Below are 14,573 nucleotides of genomic sequence, written 5' to 3'. Positions count from 1 at the left end.
CCTTTCCAATGGCGACAGGCAACCAGCATGCCCTCTATTTCAAGGGAAAGACCCCGGGGAGGGAGTAATGTGTGTGTTTGTTATATCTGGACAATCATCACAGTTAATCACCAGCATTATAACATCAAGCTGCTCGGTATAGCAGGAGGTCATTATGAGACATCACTTCTTCCCAAGAACAGAATGACAAACTTTCAATTTTATCATAATAGCTGGTATTTTGTAAATCAAGCTTGTCTGAAATGTAACATTATCAATCATGACAAACAGAATTTGCGAAGGTTGTAATCGTTTTTGCTGTTTTTCTCTTATTCTATCAGATCAAACATTGAATTATTGTATTAAGGAAACCTAGATCAGGCATGAAAAATTGCAATGTGATAACCATGGCGAGTCCCAAATAGCCACCGTCATGACAGTGCTGACATATCCTCATTAACTCATTTCACAAATGTTCGGAATGATATTTCCAAACTGAGGAGCTACAAATACAACCGAGGTCAAACAATAAGAACTCATTTACAGTATCTTTTGCAGGTCACATTTATTTTGTCTGGAAATGACATTTCCCGAGCTTAGGCGCAGCTGTAATCCTCTAATACTCCCCTTTCTTTCGTTCTGATTAATTGCCAGCCTTCATTCCAGAGACTTGCAGGAACTCTTTTGTTTACTCTATACATTGATTGATAATGACAGTGGGGAAACTAGAGACAGTTTTGGTGTAGTTTATCAGTCTTTCACAAGTAGGTGCTTGCACGAAGACAGCTGATCCAGGTATAGGATGGTGGTTGTTTTCAATCTTGGTTGTATAGATATGATGCTCACATCGTAACAACCGCACAGAATCTTATTTGCTGAGATGACTTTGTAATCTGGAACTTGTTTGTTGTTTTGCGAATAGAAAATTCATGAAATATGTTTGATGGGTCAACCACGTACATCAACTAGTGCAGTGTAACTGATCGTCCTGGTCTGGCTTGAATGAGTGAGTGAGTTAATTTTAAGCTGCTTTTAACACTATTCCAGCAATATCCCCCGAGGGACACCGGAAATGGGATTCACACCGGAAATGGGATTCACACATTTTACTAATCTGTGGAATCGAACCCAGGTCTTCAGCGCGACGAGCGAAAGCTTTAACTAACAGTGAATATTACTAAACGGTGTAAAAATAAACCCACTCTTTCACTTTATCATAAAATCGAGGCAGACAATGCACCTCACTACACATAGAAATCGTTCATTATGCACTACTTTAGATTTGCTTCCAGGTAAATATTGTCCTGTTAGAAGTCTCAGCGTTGGCTTAGGGCAACACAGTTATTGGTGTTTGTCCAAGCATGACCTAGAAATATCGGCTTCAGCGAGACTACTACAATTAATGAGAAGATTAAAATCAACAATATAAAGCAGTATGTGTCTTTCCAGAATTGACGTGAAATGATAGGAGGTCGAAACAATGCCTCAAGTAGCATTAGGTGGAAAACATGGAATGGTAACGAAATAAACTTACCAATTCCTTGATGTAATTGACAGCAGAGGTATCCAGATTTCTCAGTGTGTGGAATAAATGTACTAAATTTTCGATGTAATTGACAGCAAAGATGGTCAGATTTCTCAACTGGATGATATAGATATAAACGACTTACTAATTCCTTGATGTAACTGACATCAGAGCTGATCTAGTTCCTCTACTGGATATTACAGATATAAACGACCAGCCTGAAATTAACTTACCAATTCTGGAATAACCTTACCTATTACTCGATGTAGTTGACCACATAAATGGTCAAGTTCCTTCGCCGGATGTTCTATTGATATAAAGGCTGGTGCTTTTGATAGACACGAAAAGCTGCGGTGGTTGAGCTGGTTAGGCGGTTGACTGTATGTGCTGACAGTTAGATGTCTGAGGGTATGGGTTCGGATCTCGGATGAGACTCAACCATTTATAAACCTGATATATCTTTGCATACACAGCATGCTCAAACCCACTGTTTAGACACAGAAGATTGTTCATTATCTTAGAAGCTTGTTTGTTGTTATCATTTGATATCGTTTATTCCTTCATTAACAAAATCGCATTTTTTATCATGGATATTTTGAAATAATGTTTACACAACACTGCTACATGCAAGGTAATTTATTTTATTGCTTTATCAAGTTATCCTCACATTTCTATCTGTCATTAACTCTTTTTATATATCATATAAGCAGTCAACTTCAGGTGCTTGAGGTGACATTTTTGCATACTTATTGGTAGGTCCAACACCAAGGGGACAACACAGTTACACTGATGTACACTTTGAATAAGATTATGTAAAGCTAGTTATTAGTAAATGTGTTTGATATAAGCATTGACTATTGAAGGGTTTGTGTAAAAGATGTTACTAGTAAATATACAGGGCATGAAGAGCTGGTTGGCCCGGAGTCAGTAAGTGCATGTAGCTCACATGCACACGTCCACATACGCACACACACGCACACATGCATTCATACGTCACTACAAATAAGTGCTATAATCTTGAGCGAGAAAGGCCATCTCATCATTTCATTTCTTCTCGCTTCACCAAACAATCACTTACCAGAGAAGATCATTGGGTCATTCCCAGTCTTTCAAACGTAATGGGGTGCTCCGAGGCCTGTTTGTGATCTTTCGAGCAGGACTAAAATATTCAGAAAAAGTGCATGTGTAAATGATGCAGTTAGCAACACGAAGGTATCTGAAGCACATCCAAACTTGGTAAGGCACCCAGGGAGCTGTGAGGATATATATGGCAAGCATCAATCACCCTTGAATGCATGACGCAAATACAAGTATGAATAACTGCATTATATTGAGGTTCGGAACGGTGTAATCCCTCACAAAACAGCCCGAGGAAGCCACATGAATTTAAAGCAGGCGATTGATGTCACATCTTTCGAATTCTCTTTGTACAGACTCTCAACGATGAAAAGTCATTTTACCTCATTTTAGAAGACAAATGTGTATTGTCCGTCCAGTTCATTTATCAGCTTTGATAGTCCTAGATCTCAAGACGCCTATCAAGGACGTTGTTCAACAGCCAGGATGTACAGCAGACGCCCTCGAACTCGCTGTTTAAACCAGTCTTGTATATTTCAAGCAAGGCCAAAGTTATAACCGATCTGATAGGGCACTGGAAACCCTTCTGATCTATTCGCACCTTTAGAAACCTCAGAAAATCAACTATTGGTTGTTCAAAAATTTCCAACCCTTTGACACGATAGTGAGATTCTCCGCTTGCAGGAAGTAAATTTGCCTTTGCGAAACCAGAATAGTTTCTTGACAATAGTACGTTGACAAAACCACTGAAGAAATTACAATATTCAAAGTGTTAACGCACAGAAAAAAAAATCGGATTGAGAACAAATGTCCTTTACACGCAAATGGAGCCAACATTCGTTCTGTCAAGATCATGTTTCTATGTACGCATTACACTTGAACATGAACTCTTACCAAATTAAGTGCATTGGCGTCATTTATCAACTCATATCTTCGGTACAAAGGTGAGTATTGGTGCACGGAGTGAAGATATTGCATCTGATGTTCACGTATCAATCAAAATATGTATACCATTCCTCACCTCTTGCATTTAAACCTTCCAATCGGTTTCGTCAGATAATCAGCTTAATATTCCCTGACATTTCGTTATATTTTGCTTGGTACGTGGGTGTACAAACTCCCATTGACCATTGCAACCACCTTTTGGAGATCATACACTGTGTGTGATTACACCTATAGAAAATCCATTTACAGCATTGTCAGCAATCCTCGATGAAAACCCTTTGTACCGGATATCCGTGTAAACAACTATTGTAGTGATGCTGCAGTTATCTGTTGGTGAAACCTCTGACCTTTTACTGAGCCACAGAGTTACTAGATCTTGTATCCACGTGGGACCATGTAGACAGACCCATACCGCGTCACGAATCTGAACTAGACTGTTATTTTGTGACAAAACAAAGCGGCTGGTGAAACTTGCCACGCGTGAAAATGCGCGCTAATCCGCTGAGCACTTTGGGCCATGAAGGTCGACTGTAATGGGTGTCTGATCTGCGATTCATTGTTAATAGGTAAAGGAAACCTAAGTCAACATTGCACTATGACTTTATCCGTGTACGTCCATAATAATGTCTTGACGTCTTTCCAATTATAACATCAAGTGTTTATAGTTTGTCATTAGGATAGTTATAGTGTGTAATGCTTCCATTTGTTTCCCATCCGTAACTTTGCTCAGTTATCAACAGGTGGGAACATGCTTGATGAGAATTGTGATATTTCAGTTGCAAACTGTATCAAACAATCATTTCCTCAATCACAACAGACGTTTCCTACATAATTGTCTGCTGTATGATTCTGGCTGTCATCGCCGTGCGTGTGTCTATCATCCATCTCTACATCATCACTCGAACTATCTACATGTCATCACATACCCTTCTCCATCCACCTGCACGTCATTACATACCCTCTCTACCTCTCTGTATGTCATCACATACCCTTCTCATCCATCTGTATGTCATCACATACCCTTCACCATCCATCTCTACGTTATCAGATGCCCTTCTCATCAATCTGTATGTCATCACATACTCTTCTCCACTCATCTGTACGTCAACTCATACGCTTCTCCACCCATCTGTACGTTATCACATACCCTTCTCTACCCATCTCTGTGTTATCACATACCCATCTCTACCCATCTGTATGTCATCACATACCCTTCTCTACCCATCTGTACGTCAACTCATACTCTTCTCCACCCATGTGTACGTCATCACATACCCTTCTCTACCCATCTGTATGTCATCACATACCCTTCTCTACCCATCTGTATGTCATCACATACCCTTCTCTACCCATCTGTACATCATCAGATACCCTTCACCACCTATCTGTATGTCATCGCACACCAATCTGTATGTGAATGTATGTGGCACAGTCGAACACTGTGGACTGTACGTGATACAAGTGACCACGCTGGAATACATGTGAGCCAGGCGAACGGGTCTACCGTTTTCCCAATCACAAGTCACATCATTGCATAAATCAAACCATGCATATTTACATTTTTCAGCAACATACATGTAACACGAAGTTCCTTTCAGAATTCTCGTCACCAAATGTTTCAAAATGGATAACCAACTGGCTGCAAATGTCCCTGTTTCTGAAATTATCAATTCGTTACTTTGACAAAGTACTGAAGACACTGAAGTAATGTGACAAAGTTATAGCACCTTCCTCACACGCACTCAGCACTACTAGACATGTACTTGGCGTATTGGTCATCTCGATCCATTTTGATTTTGACGAGACTGAGCGAGGCCCCTAATCAAGTTGCTTTCAGCGAACCATCCCTTTGAGTCTATCAACTTTCGTCTGGGATCGCAAATAGCGTTTCGTGGGGACAAACAGTTTAGAAGACGAGGAACCCGAGCCGACGTCAAGTGGCATCATGACACACCACAGTGTCCTACTTTCCAAAGAATCATCGCACCTTGAAAACGGACATTGAATGCCACATATAGCTCTGCGAACAATGCATAGGGTATCCGGTGCTTATTTGATAAGGTTTGCTTTTACAGACACTGACGGCTTTGAAGGTCGTGTTCTAAAAGTGGATGAGCAGCGTGATGATAGGAATACAGACATAAAACAAAATAGATGGACTTCTTCCGATGAGGAGTCGGGTTTAGGAGGCCATTGGGTCATTGCCATTGGAGTGTAATATGACCGGAAACTCTCAGTAGTATATATACTCGTAGTTCCAGCACATGTATTATGCAGTACATGTAGATTATTGTAGTTTTGTACCATCCGACTTTGAGTGTTCAGTACTCGTAATAGGCTGCTAACAGGAGCAGGTTGCCAGGCTCCTGGCTTGGCTGACTCATGTCATCGTATCTCATTTAGGTATTACGACTCTCATGCTGTTGATCACTAGCCCAGACTCGATTATCTACAGACCGTCTGCATATAGCTGGAATATTGCTGGGTGTGGTGTTAAACAACAATCAATAAATCAATTAATCTGTTACAGTACTAACGTAGTCATGATAGGACCACTTGGTACAAGACGGACACAGGTTGACAAGTAAGGTGTCTCAGTATAGGGAGGGTTCGACAGTGCTCTAGGATCGAACGCGGAAAAACAAACCAGTCCTCGGTCTAATGTCAGGTGACGATCTCTCCCGAATAGACGCCACTCCTGAAGCTTTAGTCATTTGCTGCTGGGGTCTCAGAGACCTGTGACTTTGGCACTGTATTATGAAAGATTATGAAAGAGTGTAGGTTATACTGATGAATGACGAGGCATTAGGAACTGTTTGTAATTTATGTACAATGTAAAGCGAAGGAAAGAGGGTGATACCTTGAAGATATCACCATGACAGCATAGCTTGTTGGGTGCATGTGTTCTTTCAAACGGAGATACATGAAAATGGAGAAGTTCTCAACAGACAATAATCTATCGCTCTAATGTCTTCAGAAATATGCCATTATGGCGCGTGTAAATACAGCGTGCAAGCATATTTTGCTTACCACATGTAAAACGGGTAACTGAATACTTTCATCCTTTGCAATTAAGCTCAGACGTTTTCAGCCGCTCTTACATTATATATTATATATATCCTGAAATACAAAGGTTACAAATATAAAATATTGACACAGCTCGCATAGGTGTTTCTCACATGATCTAAGGTTGAAATGAAGTGTGCGCGCCCCTTTTCTCAACAGTGAGCACACACCACTACCCCCTTTCTCACAAAGCTGTATCCGGCCCTGGTACAGTATGTGGTACGAGGGTTGAGTGTAGAGAAAGCGACAGACAGGTGTGCGAGAAAGGATGGGGACAGAACAGCACAGGTTAATTAATCAGTTAGTCTGACGGCACCGGTGTACGTGCTTCTCGAATGCTTGGCTGCCCCTTATATAAATGTGTAGACGTATAGATAGTATAAAGTTAAACGTATATTCACGAAACTGTGCAGGTCAACAGACGTCTTTATGTCTAAGAAAGTGACAGAGAAAAGCTTGATTCAGGTCATATGGTTCAGAATATATTAGAATAAATGTATTCCCAGCTGAAACAAGTCAGTACATGGTTGTCCGGTTTCCGACTTTAAAAAACCAGCAATTTACATCTATAGGCATAATTGATTAACCGTTTTTTTCAGTAACTGTCTCGCAATATTTGTACCTAAAAGCGGCAAAGATCCATTAATAGTTCCTCTGTTAGTTTCCTAATACATTGTGTATACACTCGTTCAAGCCATGTTTTCATTCTATAAATTTCTTCGGGCGACGTGAAAATGTTTGTTTTCCCGAATTTCACCTCTGTAATGGTTGTTTGCTTATAATTGAATTGTAAAATTTTAGTAAATACGTCTACTGGGTCTTTGAGTTGCAATGAAATAATGGTGCTGACAGGATTTAACGAAAAGGTGAACATATTGTGCCGTATATGACACTCGTCAGAAACACATGCACAGGCAAGGTATTGCTTGTCCTAAAAATCTAGAGATCAATTGGTACGGGTCAAAGTATGGAAATGCTTTTTCCTACACGTTTCGCAAGTAAATAGAGTAGCCTTGGAATTTGAGTACAAACACTAAAGACAATTTTATCAAATATAGTTTATTGTCTTCATCTTATTGTAAAATGTAACATTTGAAATAAAGTGAATAAAATTACTGTTTTTATAATCTTTTTAAGACTTTATGAAACTAATCGTATGTCATTGTATCCATACAGACAGTATTGTCGAGAACACTGTCAAATTGATTTCACTTGTGGCTTCCGGCAGGTGCCCGTTCTGCCTCATTATTGTACGATCCCACTGACGCACATCTTCACAACTTGGCAATACCGGAATCAACAGCCTCCCAATTCCCGGATATCAAATACTCTGTGCATATTCTAATGGTAATTATTGTTCCAAAATGATGTGAAGAACGCTTATGGTAATTACATCCGGCATAGAACGACAATATTCCATAGCACACTATTGATGAACGTCATATTTCCCAATGTTCCCGAACAGAGAAGACTTCAAGAGTATCTCCGTTCGTGCTGCTTGCTTTTTTTCTTACTGAGGATGTCTATGTTAATATTTAAGATGTTTTTTACTCATTTTGTAACTTTATGTGACAAACCTGACTATTGATTGCATTGCCATGAAGCATTGCACTGTGAGAGACCCGTTAAGATTACGAACGGGATCGGGTGGTCAGACTCGCTGATTTGCTTGATACATGTCATCGTATCCCAGTTGCTCATGCTGTTGATCACTGGGTTGTCTGGTCCAGACTCGATTATTTACAGACCGCCGCCAAGTAGTTGGCATGTTGCTGGCATACAGCCAACCAACAAACAAATCAACACTATCAGAGTATTGTTTCATGGTGGTGCGCTTATGGTAATGTTGACTTGCATCATTAAAGGCTCGTCGTCATAATACCAAAGAAGATAGGTGTTGTAGCAGACACATGTGAAACTCACAAAAATATGTGAAACTAGTAGTTGTTTGTATTACCTCCGATTACAGGGTTCATATCTTTCATGACCCGTGAAGGTCAGGGATAGAATAGGCCTTCAGTAACCCATGCTTGCCATAAAAGACGACTGTGCTTGTCGTAGGAAGTGACTAACGGCATCGGGTGGTCAGGCTCGCTGACTTGGTTGATACATGTCATGTACCCAATTGCGCAGATCGATGCTCATACTGGTGATCACTGGATTGTCTGGTCCAGGCTTGATTATCAACAGACCGCCGCCATATAGCTTGAATATTGCTGAGTACGGAGTAAAACTGAACTCACACACTCATATTTTTCATGCGATGAAAACATCACTTTACGAGGACGTGTTCGACGTCCGCCGATTTCGAAAGGAACTGCGTTTTTCATTCGTAACATTTTGCTTACTAGTTCTTTAACGTTTAAAATCACATATCTACGACTGAAATTCATTTGTTCTGTTGTTATCTAACACGAAGGTTGACAAATAACTATTTTACTGTGCACCTGTAACTAAGGACGTATTGTATGCCTATAAGCGCTTGCAACAGGTGTATCTTTATTGCCTTATTATCTATTACATCATGAATATTCTACTGGCGATAAGCTTACAGACAACACCAACTTGTTGTCAGGTGTTCAGAGATATGATGAACAGGAATATGCCAAAATAAAAAATAAAAGAATGAAAAGCAGAAAGAGGGATCAAGGAGAATGAAAAAAGGAGGACAATATATTCTTTCTTCTATTTTCCTTATTGCAAATGAGAGCGACGTTTCAGTTATTTAATGCTTAATGCTGTAATAAAGAAGTTATTCATCAATATCCATTTTGCCATACTTCCTATTGACCCAACTCTCTAAATGCTCCTTAAAGATGAGACAGAAAAAGATAAAAAGAGACAAAATAACAAGAAGAGGAGGAGAAATAAGAGGATGAAAAGCAGGAAGAAAGGGATGAGAAGAATGAGTGAGTATGGTTTTATGACGCTTTTTAACCATATTCCAGCAATATCACAACGGGAAACCGGAATCGGGTTTCGTGCATACTACCCACGTGGGGAATCGAAACCTGAGTTACGGCGTGACGAGAGAACTCTTTAACTACTAGGCTACCCCAACCCCCCTGGAGAAAGAAGAAGAAAAGAACGAAGAAGTAAATACACGGATAGGTCGAAGGAGAACAGACGCAAGGTGGTTCAATGAAAAGGGTGAGAAGGAGAAATGTAAGAACAGAAACAAAGGTCGAATTGTCACGGGGTGTATTTGCGAGCAACATGACCTCGGTCTCTTGGTAACTGGACACTAGCTTTCAAGAACTGTCCAGCGTCTATTTCCACCTTGCTCGTATAACGTAGCTCCCAATTACGTCGATGTTAAGTATCTGACGTGTCTAGACTTCGGCAACTGGCTTTTGTTACAATAGCTGGCGTATTTTAGGATTTGCTGATCTGGACCTTTGTCAGTCTAAATTTGAGATATGTAGGTCATCTGAGCGCATGCGTGGACACTCTGACTACTTCCACCTGCAGTCAGTGTGGATGTCTTGTTCTAATAGATGGCGCTGTAATCTTGCGTGTGCCCATTTGTTGTCACACGGTGCGGGTCCTCCAGAGCCTACAAACCAACAAATGCGCATGCAAACTCTGCGCAAGACATAAAACTGTTTAATGGCGTCTATGACACGGTGGTCATTCTCCAGTTTCTTAATGAAATATGTAGTTTGGAATATGTTGAAGTTTTCAATAGGCTTGAGGTCCGTGTATAATTGAGTATATGGGACATCGTAAGCTTAGCATCTTAGTATCTGTTATACGCTGTCTTAGTCAGGACGCCAAACTACCCGATGCCCGACAGTGCTTGAACGAAATTTATTAGACAAACGCTTAGTCCCTGAATATATAATTTTTATAGTGACAAATAAACTCATTTAAATTGAAAAGGCGCACCAGTGAGATCAATCTGGATTGTATCATCGTAACCCCCACGATGAGGTGAAGTGGGGTAGCCTAGTGGTTAAAGCGTGAGCTCGTCCAGCCGAAAACCCGGGTTCTATTCTCCTCATGGATACAACGCGTGAAGCCCATTTCTTGTCCTCTGAGTGACAAATGCATCAGCCAGATCCAGATCTGGCACCACTGCGGAAAGCGTGGGGTTCTATTTTAACCCTCGCCCCGAAGGAGGGATAGACCACAAGAAAGATGGACATCCTACATGGCTCCATTTTAGCCCAAGAAAGTCTCTTCTTGGGGAGGAAATAGTAGGGCAGGGAAGATCGCTGTGAGGAGCTGACAGATGAAAGGAGTGCTCGGCACTGCGGGGAAATCAGACCTGATTCTGTTTCTACTGGTGGTCTTCCGTCTTAATCTGTTATAACTAACTTATCAAAGACACATGAAACATGAACTAATTTGGCTTCGATTTTTGTTCCTTACCAAGTGTTTATCGATACACAAGTTGTGTGATAGTGGTGCAATGTACATGAATAATGGAAGTCTGGACCAGAGAGACCCGTGATTAACCTTAAACGCAACGCTCTCGTTTGTGCTGGACAGATATTAGATCGTCCTAATGGTAAATATATTTGATAAATGCTCATCATATTCATGACAGAATCGGGTAATTGTTTATCTTTCATCTGACTGATATGGTAATACATTTATGGAACAATCCATAAAGTTTACTGATGGAACTGGTCTTTAGAACAACTCTCATGTCGGATATCTCTCGCTGTGTTGATATAAACATAAACATTTATGCCATCACTTCATACACATGTTATCACTTTTCACTTTGAAATGATACTTTTGACCAAGATCATTTGACAGAAGTCCACTGAGCATGGAAGCCTCATCGTCTGTGACCTTTACAGGGATGGTGTTGGAGGAAGACATACATCCTCGCTCCCCCGACATCTACCTCACAGGATATAACATTCACGGCAGCCATCAATGTTTAGAAGTCTGTTTGGACGTGTGCATCATTAATGATCATATTCCATGTGATGGAGACAAGATAGTGTGGATATACATGGACAAACGAAGCCTTCAGCTCCATAGAAAGTCTGAGAGAGGCCGTGAGGCTGGAGTTACCAAAATAAATATATTCAATGTATAGTATCTGAATACTCAGAGAGTTACACCTGTAGAGTATTGGGTTGAAACCGACCTTCCAGCAATCAAGGCAATAATATTTTGGATGCTACTTCTTCATGTAGAGGAAGAACGCGACATTGCAGGGTATGTTCTCACTATTTCATAAGGTATCCCGTCAGAATGCCCTCAGAGGGTTCCTAACAAAAAAGAAATTGACATCCATAAAATTCTTGCCTTTATATGCATTCACTTCCAAGTGTCGTTCACAGACTTTGTCCAGTAATTATTGTTATCTACAGACGTTATCCTCCTTTCCAATTAAATTAAAGGGCAGTCTTGGAGTACTGCTATTTTGATAGATAACGTCTATGAATCTCGCAGAGTGGTTCAATGACAAGACGGCCCCACTACTGACTTTCCGCAGGTGGCAGGTGAGGGTGCAGTCACGAGTGAGTGAGTGAGTGAGTTTGGTTTTAAGCCACTGTTAGCAATATTCCTGCAACATCTAGGGGACACCAGGAATGCGCTCCACACATTGTACATATGTAAAGATTCGAACTACGGTCATTGGCAGGTCGAATGAACGCTTTTACCATTAGACTACCCTACAATGCAGCTGCAGTTAAACGACTACGGTCGCAACTGAGCGTGGAATTTCAGCTGGCCCTACTACAGTTATGTATATCCGTAGTGCCGGTCCAGTTTGTCGAGGGGCTGTAAGCCATGACTCTTCACATCTGGTCCATCGAGAAACGTTAAGTCAAAGAGGGAGCACTCTGCCGTTCCACGTTCTCATATGTATATGTGTGCGCGCTGTATGTGTGCGCTGTGTGTGTGTGTGTGTGTGTGTGTGTGTGTGCGTGCGCATGCGTGCGTGTCCCATGACTCTACCCTTTCCTTGTCCGCAGAGGGTCGCTAATTGAGGAGTGGGGGCTCGGACGACCGTGTCTCTTAACCATTGACATCGCATTCACGTACTCACATAACTTTACTTGCTACTTCCAGCTGCAACTTTAACAAAGCATAGGCTCTCCAGTCAGTAGGAAACCTATTGGCTTCAATCAGTGTAAAAAGGCCATAAGTATTAAAGGTGTTTGTGAAGGTGTTCGAGACTGACTTTTTTGTCACGTCCCTTAGTACGTTAATTTGATTCGGCAAGGGTTTTATGGGACCATGAACTCATGCCTACCGTGATCGGAAAGACACCGGTACCTTCGCTGCCGATACGACCTCTGTCCATTGATTTGTCTTTTACGCTTCAACGGGTGTTGTCTTTGATGTCCACTTCAATAGAGATCCTGACATCACCGAAACAATCCATAACATTAATCCATCACTTTCTTTAATGTTTGGGCGAAGTCGAGGCCTTCTATTGCCCACGCTTTTCACTAAAAACAACCGTAACGTTAAAGCTATTGTCAAGAGGGCAGGCAGCATTTTAAAGATCGATTTTGTTACAAGTTTCTGGGGTTTTAGTGTCATTTTTTCCCCGTGTAACACATCACGGGTAGTCACTCCAAATATTGTGAGTCGGTTCCTTGCTCTGCTGGTCACCCATCAACTGACAACCACGACATGTGTAACGTGGCGTTTAGCTGACAGTTTCAAGCATGCATACCTGGGAACCTGTATGTTTATTTCTTCTGTTAAATCACAGTTCTGTTTCTGGTTTTCCAGCACTCCTTCAGCATCCTGGCCATGACTGCCTGGCTATCTCTTCCTTTTATCATGACATCAGGATCCTACAGGTGATAAGTAGTCTTTGTCTGGAGAAGGTCTAGGAAGTGTGGTACTTTTAATAGTTCATCTACTTCTTCGCACATGGATATTTCAGTCCTTTTTTAGTTGGATGGCTTTATGGTATATTCAAATCTTCATCTCTTGTGAGTACAGTAGGGAAACCTGTGGGCAAATGTCTGTTATTAGGACAAGGTTCTTTCTACACTTGTTAACGTAACTCTCGAAGTTAAAGGACTAGAACAGATATTAGTATGCCAAATCGAAATATTGGATATGTCTTACTGAGCTTTTACACGTATTTCATCAGTATGAACGAAAAAAACTTGGAATGTTGAAGTATACAACTCTTCCTAAAAATAAATAGAATCTCTTTGCACAGGTTACGTTGGACGTGTAGTGTAAGAGTTTAGTATAAGAGACTTGAGAATATTGGTTGTTATCTGCAATTACCCGAAATCTAGATTTTCGAAGTTTTCCAAGTGTTTAAATGGTCGTATGCGCGATACATTAACTTGAACTTAGGACAATCTCGAAAATCTTAGTCAGACTTAGTCAGTTTCAACGGCAAACGTCCTTCACGTAAGCATTTAGCAGGAATAATCTACACCATGTACGATTCTGACATATATTGTGCATTTCTTATTTTGATAGGTATGTATAATAGTGAAACACAAACATCCTTCACTTCACAGCACCTAGAGGAATAACTGAAGGTTGAATAATGAAAGCGACAAAGCCATAGTCACAGGATGTGTAAGTCCATTGTAATATGAGCACGTGTTTAGAATCAGTATCAAGTGAAGTGTGTTCGCGAAGAGGTGATCGTATCGCGTACAACTTCAACTCGGAATACCATCGGTTTCTGTAACAGGTGTCACACATGTCGTGAAGGATGTACAACTCCGGACAAGGTTGAGTCCGATGACATTAGTTCCACATTCGTCACGATCAAATCTCTGCTCGTCGTCGGTTCCATCGCTGTGGTCTGTAGACGTTCCTCATCTCCGTCTGGTTTGGGCTTCCTTGTCATGAGCAGCGTCCAAGCAGTGATGAAATGGCGGAAATTCTGTTTACATAGGAGCTGAACACAACTTTAAAAGGAGGCATTTAAAAGTTGAAGAACTGAGTAAGAAGCAACCATACCGTGTTAGTTCTAACACTGATGTTAATGGCTGAAATGGTTTATAATAATTCCTCTGTAAAGAGA

This window comes from Haliotis asinina, chromosome 5 (assembly GCF_037392515.1).
Source record: "Haliotis asinina isolate JCU_RB_2024 chromosome 5, JCU_Hal_asi_v2, whole genome shotgun sequence".
Lineage (NCBI taxonomy): Eukaryota > Metazoa > Mollusca > Gastropoda > Lepetellida > Haliotidae > Haliotis > Haliotis asinina.
Note: the sequence above shows the minus strand (reverse complement) of the source record.